Here is a 15,385-nt window from a genome sequence, read left to right as displayed (position 1 = left end):
CATCTGATCCCTTCATGCATCTATTTCAGACAGTGAGAATTTGAAGAGACTGTAGTAAAACAACATAGTTATCTCTACTTGAAGGACAACATGTTGGTGCTACACAAGTCTTAGTTTCATAAACTTTCAAGAAAGGACATTGTTTCTCAGTATAACTTATTAAGTCCTTAAGGCCAAATCTTGGGTCCTAGACCAAGCTTAAGTAAACAGACTTTATGCAAGGGAGCTCCAGAGAGACTGTAGGGGAATGGAATCCTCCTTGCCACGAACCAGCCCAGCCGCTACTGGGCTGTAGTAGTGACTGCTAATCCTGCAGGGACTTTTGGCCAGTGGCTATGCAGAGTTGTGGAACCACTAGCCCTGCCATTCTGTGCATTAAATCCTTCAGATTTTTCCTGCTGTAGAAATAGCTGACACAACACTTCTTAGAACCTGAGAAGGGGAATGAGCAGAATTCCCAGCAAAGCCCACTTTGTCTATTAGCAAGCAGACTTAATCTACATGTTCAGCACCTACTGAGTGCAGAGAGGGACTGCAAAAGAAATCTTAGGTAAATAGGGGACAGCCTCTCTCCAATCGATCCCCCACCCCTATGCAATAGAGTCACGGGGGTTCTGCAAAATGTGGTGACACGACACCTGGTGGTGGGTTGTTAGACATAACTCAGAGTGTTTACTCAATTAAAGTATGCTGCATATGTATGCAGTATAATAAATCTATTTTATATAAATTCATAGAAGAAAATTACTGTACATATTTCAAGCGAATTAGTATGTAACCAATAACATGGTGCATGTAAAATAATCATAACCAGCTAAACTTTCAAAATATATTCAGAAGGTAAAACAAAGAGCTGCCAAAATATGTTTATGTATAAACTATTAACATTTATTTGAGTTTGGTGTTCCAACTGGATTTATGAAGGATTTTTTCTCATAGTCTCCAGTCCTTTTTGCTTTTTCCCCCCATATGAAAATCTGCAGGTAGATTTCTTCCTGGGGCATACTAAGGGTTATATTGTGTTATCAGTTATGCAGAAATTCTTATTGATTTCAGTGGGGAGTTCTGCTTTTAAATTGAGGTCATGATATGGCCCAAAGTCATTCAGCTATGCCCAGAATACTAGAAATGGAAAAAAACTCTGTGTATCCTACTGTTGTTTGGCTGTTGTGTACTGCTTGCCTATAGGCTCTTGAATGACTTCTGTTTAATTGTCCCTTTATCTTTGCTTCCACAACCTTGCTTAGGATGTCCTTCCCATTAGTTACTATTTTCCAAGTAAACTAAAGTTTCCTTATGCCTGCTGTTCTAAACCTGTTCAGACCCCACATAATTCTGCCTCTCCTTACCTACCTGCCCTTGTATCTTATCACCTCACCCAGCCTCTCTACTCTGCCAGTGCCGTTTGTCTGCTTCTCCCACAACTGCCTCTGCACCTTCCCTCAAGAAAACTCACTGCTGTGATTCCTTCAAGAAACTATCTGACTAAATCATCCACTTTCCTGTTTCTTTGATTCATGAATGAACTGCTCCTCTGCATGGAGGGAGGGAGGTGAAATGTTGGGGAAGAGAGGCCTAAGGACACCAGAACTAAATCTGGGATTCAGCATGAGAGAAAGATGGGAGGGTTAAATTGTGGAGGGAAGCTGGGGTAAGGGGAGTTTAGTGTGTCTAACTTTGAAAAAAGAGAACAAAAATGACAAACACCTATCTAAGAAGTCATGTGCCCATTACCACCCTGATGATCATTCTGTTTGTGTGTTTCATCCTTTTCCCCCTCCCACTGATCACCTGTGTTCGTCTTTAAGATTGCATGCACACTCTTTACCTCGGGGCCGTGTCTTCCTGTGTTCAGAAAATGCCTACCATATTAGGTTGCTACCACAATCTAGTCATCCTCACAGTAATAGGTAACTACTAGTAATAAGAATCATTAATAATAATAATTTAACTGATGAAAATCATCATCATCTTCTCTTTCCCTCAGCATCAATTTATTCTGTATCCTCAGCACCCATTTTCCTTTTTGTTAATCGTAAAGGGCCTGATTTAGTACCAATGACCAATGATGAGCCTATGACTGTATGATAACAAGATAGGATTTAGTATGCTAAATGTGGTTTGATTTGCTAAACATATTGCATAACATCATCAGAATTTGACTACATTCTGCAGCTGTGTATGAAACAGATAAGTAGATGAATTAGTCAACTGTTTTTTTGAAGGCAAGTCACTGTTTAATTTTAATTTATCTCCCTGTTTCGCCACCCATTTCCTATATACACACACTTTCCAAAGTAAGCACATATTTTAATAAAATCTTTGTGATAACCATAGCTGTAAGACCTCCATCAAAATCTTTGTATTAAGGTCATCATTTCCATGGAGTCATATTGTGCTACTGAATTTTAAGCTCTTCTCTCTAATACCAGTACTAGGCCTTAAAAATCAATGGCATGGTATAACACTATCTGTTTCATGCTAATTCTGTGGGCAGAAGAGAGGAGACTATACTCAGTGAATGCCATTCTGCATATGCTTACAGTCAGTTATTTTTGAAAAGTATCTTAAAAATTCTAGAGCCATATTACATCATCCATGTTTAGGCAGAACTCTTAATTTATTTCAATGGAGGCGTCTGATTAAAAACTGACTATATGATTTTTTCTGGGGTGGGGAAGAATGTATTATCATTTACTTCAGCTTCTGGGATTATAGTAAATAAATTTTGACACTATATCAAGAGAGCAGAACTTTCTATCAGCCAAATCACGCATTATGCAGAAATACCTCGCTGTGCTATCAGGAATTTCCCAAATGGCTCATGCTGGTAGTTCCCACTCTTAATGGGATTTTCCAGTAAGAAGGGGGTTTTCTGTTTCTACTCAATGCAGGGGGAGACTGCCTGGGTCCTTCCTTGCCTTCCCCTTCCACTCATTCTCTACTTTCAGGTCATCTGACACCATGGAGGTCTGACCCACCCCTTCAACATAAAGAGGGGGAGATAGGTGTATGGAGGATCCCCTCTACATACATGTGGCCCTGAGATTTCACCAAAATGATCAAAACTCCATTTGTCAACAATCCATCTGCATCCCTAAAGAAGTAGCCTCATTTGTAATTTGTTTTTAAGATGATCTTCACTTGATGTTCGCAGGAACTAGTGGACAAATCCTGAATTAAGACAAACTCCCCTTGATGTCAGTGGACTTTTGCCCAAATGAGGACTAAAGACTACAGGATTTGGCCATTAGTTTTGTGTCACATTAACCAAGATTTTGTATCTTGGTTAATATATATTTGTTATTCTTTCCTGAAATTTTAGTGTCATGTATTCAGAACCTGACATCTCATTTCATTTATGGTTTGGAAATCAAAGTCATCCAGAGACATAATGTTCCCCAACGCTATACAGCCAATGCTTAATTAAACTTGAATTAACTTCATGGTGAATCCACACCTGCCTGGCTGAGGGTGGCAGGAAAGTATATGGAAATTATGGAATGGAAGGATCAGCAGATAGGTCCTTGTTTGTGCAAACATCACCTGAATGCTCAGAAGAGATAAAGCCACCCGGAGAATCCAGAGACTTGGAACACACAATAAATTTAGAGTCTAAATCAAAGCCGATTCAAGTCAATGGCAATACTTTAACTGACTTAAATGCACATTGGCTGGGGCTTTTAAAAAGCAAGTTTTATTCTGGGGCCGTCCCACATGTTTTTAAGCAGAAGTCCCTACTGAAATTAGTGATAAGTTCTGCCTTAAAATTGATAACCCAATATGGCTCCCATTATCGGGGAAGGGACAGCACAGTGAAATTAGATAGATAATAGGTTAGCTTGTATGACTTCCTAACAAGCAACAATTTTAAGCCGTATCAGAAAAAGTAAATCAGCTAGCAAATGTCGGCCTTTTTCAGACCACTGGAACGAAAATTAAAACTACGTCACCACATCAATCCACTCTTATTCTCCCAACATTTTCAAATGGATCAAATACAGACGATAACTCCGATACAAACCGAATGAACGGCAATATACCAGAATAACGCACCACATGTACTCCCAAAGGTTTATAGAAATAATCTGCACCAGACTGGAAAATGATTCATGCTGTTACTGATCCTATGCTCTTGCTCCTGGTGACCACAGGCTTCCTGTGCAGTTAAACTGCTAGAGTGCGCATTGAGGGTGGGTGCACGGAAAAACAACAGGTGCTGTAAGCATACCAGAAATCTAATGCTGTGGTCCAACTCAAACTGAAAGGAAAGATTTTTTGTAAAATTACCTTGTTTGAAAGCTGTAAAAAAATAAGTAGAAGCAGGTTGGAGTGTGCCTAGGAAAACCCTCCTTTCTGATCCGAAGTGCGACTTGTCAACCTTCAGTATGTGACCCCAGTGAAGGAAGTGACTAGAGTGATCAAACGTCATCTGGCAGTGAGATAGATTTTGTCTTTATAAGGAAATATTGCTTACTTTGGGCAACCCCCCCCCCCATCACCTGATTACTCACACAGAGCAGGTCACATTGAAATGTAGAGTTCTTTCCACTTCCTCTTTATGTCTCTTAAAAGCATCTCTCTCTCTCTCTCTCTCTCTCTCTCTCCTGTCTCTCTCTCTCTCTATATATACATACACTAATACACACTATTTATGCCTCTTCTTTTTCTAAATTAAGCAATTATAGTTTCAGGTCACAGTTCACAGTCACACTAAGGCTCAATGTAAAAGGTGCTTTAAAGTGGGTGTGAATGTAATTTACACCTACTTTAATCCACCTCTACACTGCCAGAGTACTGTATAGGGGCCTTAAAGTAACTGAAAATTAGGCTCTTGGTATGTAAAAATGAATCTTCAGTACTATGGGAACTTGGGGTGAAATCCTGGCCCCATGGAAGTCAATGGCAAAACTCCCATTAATTTCCATGGGGACGGGATTTCACCCTTTCTCTTTTGACTCTTTTGAGCAGTGTTTCTTACTGTTTTAACTTCAGTGAGGTTACTCCTGGGGAGGAAAAAAGACCCTTAATCAAAAACAAATAGAGCACCAGCCATCAGACAAACTGACTAACTGGACCACCCTACACCTGAAGATGTAGAGTGCTTTGGAACCCCGCACACCTGAATTATAAACCCCCTGGTTAAGATCCCATCACTGATGCAAATACAGCAATCTCGGGGTGGATGTTATCATATGAAGGTATGGTATTACGGTGAAACTTGCACAGGAGTTCTCTCCACAGTAGGCAACTTCCTGTTTTAGGAGACCACCCCAATTCATGGGAAATGATTGCCTAGGAAGGAGTACTGAGGAAACGGATCTAGTGGTCATAGTGGACCATAAACTACATATGAGTCAACAGTGTAACACTGTTGCAAAAAAAGCGAACATCATTCTGGGATGTATTAGCAGGCGTGTTATAAGCAAGACATGAGAAGTAATTCTTCCGCTCTACTCTGCCCTGATTAGGCCTCAACTGGAGTATTGTGTCCAGTTCTGGGCATCACATTTCAGGAAAGATGAGGGAGAAAAGTTGTTCTTCTTAACCTCTGAGGATAGGACAAGAAGCAATGAGCTTAAATTGCAGCAAGGGAGGTTTAAGTTGGACATTAGGAAAAACTTTGTAGCTGTCGGGGTGGTTAAGCACTGGAATAAATTGTCTCTGGAGGTTGTGGAATCTCCATCATTGGAGATTTTTAAGAGCAGGTTAGACAAACCCCGTCAGGGGTGGTCTAGATAATACTTAGTCCTGCCATGAGTGCAGGGGACTGGACTAGATGAGCTCTCGAGGTCCCTTCCAGTCCTATGATTCTATGAATTCTGCTCAACTGTTATGAGTAGATTACGTCTTATAAACAACAGATTTCTGGTGGTCGCTGATGTGCTTGTGTAATCATCAAAAAAAGTATTAGAAATGACTGGAACTCAGCAAACACTCATCAGAGATCTTATGAAAAAGAAAGATTCAATTTGCAGGGCACATTTTGCAACGTTCAGCAGCCGATGCATATTTACAAGCACTGGAAGGGAAAGTTAATGACAGAAGAAAACGAAACAGAAAAAGAAGATCATGGATGGATAATGTGGTATCTTGGCTATAGCCAAAAAGAGATGAGCAGAGAATCATACAGCATGGGCTACAATTAGTTGCAAACCTCCAGTAGTGGAGATGCTGAAGAAGATGTGGCTGCTGAAGGCAGGTTTCATTGTATATAATACCTGATTTTGCTTAGCATTTATATCCTGTTTTTCATTTTTAAAGTGTTTTGCAGACATGAATTAATCCTCACGGTCTTCCTGTGATGTATATAAGTATTACTGTCCCCATATTCCAGATAGGGAACCTGAAGCAGAGAAGTTAAGGGACTCATTCAAAGCCACATAGTGCTAGAGCTGGGATTCGAATGCAGGAATTCCTAGAGCCCAGCCCTATGCTCAGAACACCAGCTCATTTCATGTGCTATGACTGCAGCATGCTACTTATTAGTACTAGGTAGGGGACAAAACTGGAACCTTATTGTACTGGGCCTTTGCACAGGTACACAAACAGTGAGTCCAGTGTCCCCCATCTCAAACCCAGGGCTGGTCAGTTCTATAGACAGTAGTTTAGATGAGGTCACCCCAGGGAATTTAGATAATGACATTATCATATTTTCTGTATTCTTCATCAAATTCCTGATGCATCTCAACAACTTGTTCAGTGTGTTTTTGTTTGTTTTGTTTTTACCACAGCTCTGCATTAAGCAGAGATTTTCACTGACTGTCTACAGTGACACTCAGGTCCCTTACCTGAGTTGATAGTCAATTGAGAACCTTGTAAAGTGTACGAGTAGCTAATTATTTTCCCTCCAGTAGTCATTACTTTGTATTTAACAACACCGAGCTTCATTAGCCATCAAGTAGCCCATTCATCTACCATCCATTCATTCTTGTTTAGGTGTCTCTGAAGCCTCTCCCAGTCCTCTCTAGTCCTGACTAAAATAAATAACTTTGTATCATCTGCAAATTTTGCTACTTAGCTACTCACTCCTCTTTGAAGATCATTAATAAATACATTAAATAACACAGCTCCTCAAACTGGGCCTTTTCATGTCTAACCTCTCAGCACTGACATTGTCCCCCACCTATCTGCCCAACACACAGCCACTCTTCTGTGCCTGTCAATCAGATAAGGCCATTCCAACTCAGAATCCCTGCATTGGCTTCCCCTTGCATGCTGCATTGAGCTGGAACTTCTCATCCTCTCCCTCAACTCCACCTTGGCGGATAGCTCTGGGACCTTACCTCTCACTACATCCTTTAGCAATCTTTCCCTTCTCCCAGGGTTGATCCCCTGTTCATTTTTGTAAGAGGGCCTACTAGCCATTTAAGGTTGGTGGGGGAAGTCTCTGGAGACAGTATGATCCTGTTCCAGATTTTGTCTGGAACTAGACAAACCTGTGGGACAGGGGGTGTAGATGATGAGCAGGAGGAAGTGGTGTTGTGGCAGTAGTTTGGCACAAAATCCCAGGCTGCTCCCTTTGTTTAGGGCCTCGGACTAGAGCTCCAGTGCCAGAGTGGGCCTCTCACCCCTCAGTGCTGAGGGTCAAACTGGGGCTGTGAGCTTCCACCCAGCCAATCTCCCTGGGACCCAGTGAGCAATTCAGTGCATTAGCAAGACCGGATGAGGAGGGGGTTGGGCATAAAAGCAGCTTCCTTCTACAGTATTACCAACCCTAAAAGTCAAAAATTGAGTCAGATGCCAGTAAGTCATGAGATTGGTCTACAACTCATGAAGTGGTTGGTTTTAGGAAAGATGATGTTGTGGTTTTGGTGTGTGTGTTGATTTTCAAACTCCCCCCTGCCCATCCCTGATGTGCGTGTGGCAACTACAGTTTGCCAACTATCCCAAATTCACAGAGTAAAGTGAATCTGGACCCCAGTGCAGGAGTTCCTGCTGGCTGCCTGAAGGTACGGAGCTTCCAGCCTCCCACCCAGACCCAACACTCTAAGCCATTCATTCTGTGCCTTTCTGCCCCCACATCTGCCCATCCCCTGCTCAGCAATTAATTGTGGACCACCCATCCCCCATATCAGTTCTGCCCTCAGCCCTATATCTGTCCATGTCCTGCCCACCAATTGCACCATCCACCCCACATATCACTTTTGCCCCTTAGCATACTTCTGCTCCAAGCACAAGGGTCCTTCATCCTTCTCTCCCAAGCCTTCGGGGGCATCTGCAATGGGTTCCTCTTCTCCCTCTTCCTAGGCTTGGTGTGGTAGGGAAGAACTGGAGGGAAGGGGCAGAGAGCAAACTGATCTATTATTCACTTCCCCCCCTCTGAGATGCTGGGCTCTTTCAGCCATCCCCTCCTCCCCTCAAATGGTGTCAGCTGCTTCCTTCCTCCTCTCCCCAAAACCTTTTCTGGGTTCATGATGGGAGGGAGAAGAGCTCCACCTGGCTCCTAAAGCAGCCCTGATTGGTTGCTGTATACCAGAAGGCAGGCAGTGCGGAAGGCAGCCAATCAGAGGGGGCTGGCCCTGGTCAGGACTGGAAATGGGTGAAGGCTGGAGCCTCTGGCATCCTCCAGAGGTTGGCTTCAGCAGTAGCCCGCACCATGTTCCTGGTGATAAAACCACCAGTGATGCCAGCGCTGGTTCCTGTGGGATCAGGAAAGGCTCCGCCCAGCTGATGTTGGATCATATTAAAGAAGTTCTGTATTAAAATCACAAATGAGTTTGATTCCCCATAGTTTAAATTTTGGTGGAGAATTGCGAAAGGGAGAATATTGGTAAAAAACCTCAGTTATTGTAAATATTGGTGTGCACACCGCCAGCTCTATTGAGCTAGGCATTTCTATTAGGTTAACCAGACCTGCTGGCCTCCAGAAAGGTAGCAGGGAAAATTCATTTGACTCTTTAATTCAAAGTTGCAAAACTGACAGACCTTTTCGCTAGACACGGGTAATTAGTGTTGTTTGGCTTTGGGATTTGGCATTTAACCCTTAAAAGGTAACTCAATGCTTTACTAAATTTAAAATGTTTTTAAGTTGTGGCTACAATAAGGCAGTCAAAATCAGGAGAATAGAAAAAAAAAATTCTGGATTCTTTTTGTTTGGTTGGTTGGTTTTTGTTTGTTTGTTTGTTTTTGTAACAAAATAGCAGATGAGTGCTGTAGTAAAAAAGTAAATAAATAAGAAATTAAAAAAGACAATGCCCCTCTGAAGCAACAGCAGGGGTGAGGTGCACAAAACAAAAAGAAGTAATGTTAGAAACACTGAGCCTTAAAATGGCTCTGAGTGATCAGACTGTCACTGTGATAAAGGTACATGAAAACTCTGTGAGCAAAAAAAAAAAAAAAAAAAAAAAAAAAAGAAAGAAAGAAATAGTTACACCTTATTTAAAAATTGATATGGATAATGTTATAGAAGTTAAACTATGGAAGGAATGTGCATTTTCCCCAGAACATGTGCATGGTATATTGTAGAAGGGGCAAAAGAAATGCAAACATTCCATGCTACTTAATTAAAATGCTATTAGGGCTCCAAAGGGACCCAGAATATGTTGGGTTTTCTTTTTCAGATTGCTGTGTGTTTTGGAAGCAGAAGTTAAAAGTAATCAAAACTCTGGTGAAAGTTGATTGTGTCCCTTTTAAGATAGAGTCTCTGAACTGCTGATGGCTTTAAATCCAAAAGCAGGAAGCGTCTGTGAAAATGCAGCAGCACAAAGGAGCTGCAGATAAAGGACATACCTGGTCAGCAAACAAAGGCATGGTATAACAAGATAATTTTAATAAATTTAATGATAATAAGTACCCCTGTAACAATGTATAGTGTGTATGATTTTTGGAAAAATCCTTTAAGGTCATATGGTAATGATGCTTCTCAGCTATTACCTGTAAATAAACTTAAAGCTTAACACATCAGGAAAAACATTATTAACTTGGTCTGCTGTATAAGAAGGAAAACTGAGGTACCCCACCTCAGGGATTTAATGTCTAAACAGTCGGATAATTTCCCCATAACCCTTAAAAGATAGACACCATTGAAACCTGGCCTGCCTATAGAACAAAAAACATGAAAATATGGGGGTAATTCCTCTGTTTTGCCTGTAATCAGCAAGGGTATTTGTAAAAGAAATATTTTAAGCAATAATCTGCCACCCCAAAAAGGGGTAGAAACATGTTTTTTTTTGTCTTTCAGAAAATCAGGAAAAGCTGATGCCAACTGAAGAGCAACCCACTACCATGAATCTACTGTCACAACAGAAATTGTGTTTTGTGTTCTATGTTTTGTCTTGTTGCTAGCACTGTTGTGTGTTTAAAAAAGAAAAAAATACTGCAGACCTGCAGGTACTTAAAAATAAATTAAGCTCTCTGTCCTAGCTACAGGACAGCCTAAAAGAAAAACAAGTACATGCCAATGTAGACTTGGTCCAAATTGGTCTGGGTAACCTAAAAGCCCGATGGAATCTTTGGCAATGGCTTAATACTACCACATGGCTTATGCAAAAGAAAAAAAATTAGAAATAGGAAACTACACAGCCATAGCTATGGGATGCACTGAAATGCAGATACTTGCCCTAGCTACTTTGGAACATGAAATGTTCTGGGTCATATTGGGAAATATTAAGGGTTTGATGCATTTGTTAAAACAAAGAAAGAGATCATTGTTTGACACTTATCAATATGAATGGCTGCAATACGTTTCCAGTATTGTAAAACCAAACTTGTTAATGGGAGAAATTGTTGTCAAAATTGTACACCAACAGTCCCTGGAGGCAAAGGTATTGAAGGTTAGCCCACTCCCCATATTACACATGGGATCCTTCTGGCTACCCTGGACCTCGAGCCAGTGGGCTGGGGAGGGAGGGAAGCTATTGGACACTAGAGCTTGTACCGAATGGACTCCTCAAAAGTGGGTGTGCCTCACCTTGCCTGTTGCCCCAGAACCTTGTAGTAAAGATACATCACTAGGATCATGTATGTGGGATGAATTGGAATCACAAACTCAAATTGCCTCACAGTACCTTATCTTGAATAGGCTACACAGAAAGTGACACTGACGATTATAAATCTTAGTGTCAAAAGGGGGATTATGTTGGATCATATTAAAGAAGTTCTGTATTAAAATCACAAATGAGTCTGATTCCCCATAGTTTAAATTCCAGGGTATTACTAATTAAGAGGTCTCTTGGTTTTTGGTACTGCTTCTCTCCCATTATGTGTGAAACTTGCAAGCTGCTAATTGTGTTAGTACATTCTAAGACAGAGTCTGTTCTCAAAGCAGTTCTTTGTAACAACAACTACTCACACAGAGAGAGACTCAAAGCAATACTCTGTAACAATAGAAACAGCACCTAGAGACTCCCCGCCCTTTTGTTGTATTCATCTCGCTTTGTTAACAATTGTGATTAAAATAGAGATAGAGGACGTATGTGGATGGATGCTTGGTGTGGATAATAACTGAATGATCAGGGAGGTGCCAGCCTAAGGATGCAGTGTCTATTGGCTGAAGAAAGCGTCAAGTGGAAATAACCAGAGGACCCCCGGAGGGCAAAAGGGAATCCACCCAACAGCCTCAAGAATGGGAGAACCAAAGAACAAGATAACATCTGGCAGCACGGAGCCATCAGGAATGTGCTATCTGCTGATTGATTTAGCAACAGCATGATGAAGCAATTCCCATAGACTGGCATAGGAAGAAATTCCTATAAAAATGGACTCTAGAAACTGAGAACTTTGGGGTCTGATTCTGCAAACCAATTTCCAGGAGCGTCAGATGTGCATCTGACAAGGCCCTGCTCCCTCCTCATGTCCAGGCCACCTGGCCAGTGGCTTGGCATGAGCAACTCTAAGGCTGGTAACTATGATAACAACCTTGCAGAACCTGTGTGTATGTGTGTGTATGTGTGTATGAATGAATGTGTGAATAAATATGAGATTGAATGGAATGTTATAGCTATAACTGACTGCTTACTATGATTCTTTCTGTATTCACAATAAATGTGGTATTTTGCCTTTTCCCCTTTAATAAGATCCTGCTGGTTTTTATTTTATTGGTATAACACTGAGGCACCTGTCTCAGGAGGGGTGAGCTGCCCATTGCTGTTTGACATGGTTACTGTTTCAGAAAGCTTCAAGGCAGACCCCTCTGGGGAGAAGGGACCGTGGGCCAGGGGGAGGGACGGAGCATGCTTTCTTCAAAAGGACTGGGGAAGTAAAGCCCCCTTGTTTGCATTTCTGGAAGAGAACTGCATGGGTATCACCTGTTGGTTTGGCCTGCCAGAGTTTCCTACTCCCATCTCCACACCTTTTTCTGGGCTTCCCCCCCCCCCGCCATGGAATGATTTCCCCGTGCCCAGTCTTGGCTTACAAAGCCCCTTGCTCTCTTTATTCAAATCCCTCCTCACCTCTGCTGAAAAATCCCCATTTTTGTGAGTGAGCGGGACCTGTTTTACCAGAGAGCATGCAGTGGGGGGCTTCTAGGAGCAGAATCGGTGCACAAACACAGATCCTCTGCGCAAATGGCCCTGGCCTCCTGTTCACCCTTCCTAGGATCCCCTCTTCTATAACAATACAATTGCCAACTAACTTTCAGGGGAGCCTAACAAAGTTTTCCTTCTCCATTTCATGCCCCCATGCTCTTTGGTGCATGGACTAGCTGGGGTCCCCCCAAGGATTTTGGGGAAGTCAACTACATTATTCTTGATTCAGTCAGCATTGATTTAGGTGGGGGAATTCCAGTGGGCTTTAGGGAGGAGACAATACCTCAGAAAATAGCTAACCTCATTCCACAGCATGGATCATGATCTCAAATGAATCCCAGTAGGGGGCTTCTGCCGGTTTGGAGGAAACTGGAAGCAATGCTAAGGAGACTGAACTTCCATCTTCTGCACTGCCTGCTTGAGTCCATCAAATTTTCATTCCCTCGGCCCATGGAAGCAATGGGGATCATTTGGACCTGACCTCTCATGACTTTTGGGGATTTGTTTTGTTTGGGGGTGACCATTTGGCCTGTTCTCCAAGGGGGAAATCTCTGCCTGCCTTCACTTCCCCAACCCTAACAGGGTGAAGGGGGGAGGGTGTCTCTATGAGTTCAATGGGAATTGAATCAGGACCTTATTCAGTGAGAGCCTGCTGCTGCTCCCATTGAAGTCAGTGCATAAAATTTTCAAAAGCAACTAGCAATTTAGGTGCCATTTTCAAAGGTAATGTGGGCACTTAGGCACCTAAATCTCATTGAAAGTCAATAGGACTTAGACTTCTAAGTGCCCAAGTCATCTTTGAAAATAGGACTTAGGTGCCTAAATCACTAGTTGCTTTTGAAAATCTTACCCAGAGGCAAAAATCCAATTGACATCAAGAGAACTATAACCTGACTTAAAAGGAACAAGCAGCCTCATTGATTCCCTGTGAACAATTCTAATTTTTGGGAGGAAAGCAGGGGGAGAACGGATGTATAAGAAGATGAAAAATGATTGGCTAAACAACAGTGTAAAATCAAAGCAATGATAAATAAGTGAAATAAAAGATACACTTTAATGCAGATTTAATAGGCCATATTCTACCATCTGTTATTAAGCAGATCCCTGCACTGGTTGCAATAGGGAGTTCTGAGTAAATATGACTGATACAATATGAGCCCCTTTTAGGTACAGCTAGGTGGAAGTAGGCCAGTTTAGAGGAGTCTCTGCCTACTATTAAGTGAAACAGAACAGCTGTGGTGTATCTTTTTTTGTTAGACAACTAGCCTCTTGGCACTCTACTTATACAACTAAGGTAAAATAGTGGCTGTGAAATACAGAAGTGCTTATTTTGGCTGTAATGAAAATTTTTTTAATCTTGCTGGATCACACTATGTCTCAAATAGAGTCTTATGCTGAACGCACAAATATTTCCAAAAGGGCATGAGTTACACCAGTGGTTCGCAAAAAGTTTTATAGCGACGCCAACACTCATGATTTTATCACAAGTCTCATGAAAACTGGTGTATCTCTTAAAGCCTGAGCTCCTGGAGACGAGTGATTATGTAAGAATCTCAGCTTTCATTTTTTAAAAAGTACGTTTCAAACCCTCATGACTATGGGGGAAAAGCATGAAAATGTGATCTCAGCGGCTCAAGTGGCTAAATACTAAAAAAAAAACCTATAAGAAAGTAAATAAGGACAATCTGGGGAATCAAAGACCAGTCAGCTTAACTTCTGTACCCAGAAAGATAATGGAGCAAATAATTAAGCAATCAATTTGCAAACATCTAGAAGATAATAAGGTGATAAGTAACAGTCAGCATGGATTTGTCAAGAACAAATCATGTCAAACTAATCTGATAGCTTTCTTTGACAGGGTAACAAGCCTTGTGGATAGGATGGAAGAAGTACACATGGTATATCTTGACTTTAGTGAAGCTTTTGATACTGTCTCGCATGACCTTCTCATAAACAAACTAGGGAAATGCAACCTAGATGGAGCTACTACAAGGTGGGTGTAGAACTAGTCCCAGAGAGTAATCAGTGGTTCACAGTCATGCTGATAGGGCATAATGAGTGGGGTCCCGCAGGGATCAGTTCTGGGTCCAGTTCTGTTCAATATCTTCATCAATTATTTAGATAATGGCATACAGAGTACACATATAAAGTTTGTGGATGATTACAAGCTGGGAGGGATTGCTTTGGAGGATAGGATTATAATTTAAAATGATCTGGACAAACTGGAGAAATGATCTGAAATAAATAGTATGAAATTCAATAAGGACAAATACCAAGTACTCCACTTAGGAAGGAACAATCAGTTGCACACATAGAAAATGGGAAATGACTGCCTAGGAAGGAGTACTGTGGAAAGAGATCTGGGGGTCATAGTGGATCACAAGCTAAATATGATTCAACAGTGTAACACTGTTGCAAAAAAAGCGAACATCATTCTGGGATGTATTAGCAGGAATGTTGTAAGCAAGACCTCAGAAGTAATTCTTCCGCTATTCTCCACTCTGATTAGGCTTGAACTGGAGTATTGTGTCCAGTTCTGGGCACCACATTTCAGGAAAGATGTGGACAAATTGGAGAAAGCTATAACAGTGCCATGCGCACGCCTGTTCTCTCTTTCAGGTGACATTTTAAACATGACGTGGGCAGCATTATTTCCTTTGAATGTAAACAAACTTGTTTGTGTGAACAATTGGCTGAACAAGAAGTAGGACTGAGTAGACTTGTAGGCTCTAAAGTTTGACATTGTTTTATTTTTGAATGCAGTTATTTTTTGTACATAATTCTACATTTGTAAGTTCAACTTTCATGATAAAGAGATTGCACTTCAGCACTTGTATTAAGTGAATTGAAAAATACTATTTCTTTTATTTTTATAGTGCAAATGTTTATAATAAAAAATATAAAGGGAGCACTGCATA

General features: G+C 41.4%; 1 protein-coding gene across 1 annotated transcript in view; it reads right to left on the bottom strand.

Moving 5' to 3' along the window:
- The window catches only part of LCP1 (lymphocyte cytosolic protein 1), a 37,575-nt gene extending 33,149 nt beyond the window's left edge, over positions 1-4,426 (bottom strand). Inside the window, exon 1 of the mRNA XM_077811578.1 lies at positions 4,291-4,426. The gene's annotated coding sequence lies outside the window, so the exon portion shown is untranslated. The remainder of the gene's footprint in view (positions 1-4,290) is intronic.
- Positions 4,427-15,385: the final 10,959 nt, after the last annotated feature.

The sequence above is a fragment of the Eretmochelys imbricata genome, chromosome 1 (assembly GCF_965152235.1).
Source record: "Eretmochelys imbricata isolate rEreImb1 chromosome 1, rEreImb1.hap1, whole genome shotgun sequence".
NCBI lineage: Eukaryota > Metazoa > Chordata > Testudines > Cheloniidae > Eretmochelys > Eretmochelys imbricata.
The sequence above is the reverse complement of the archived record's forward strand: the minus strand, read 5'-3'. Positions and strand labels throughout refer to the sequence as shown.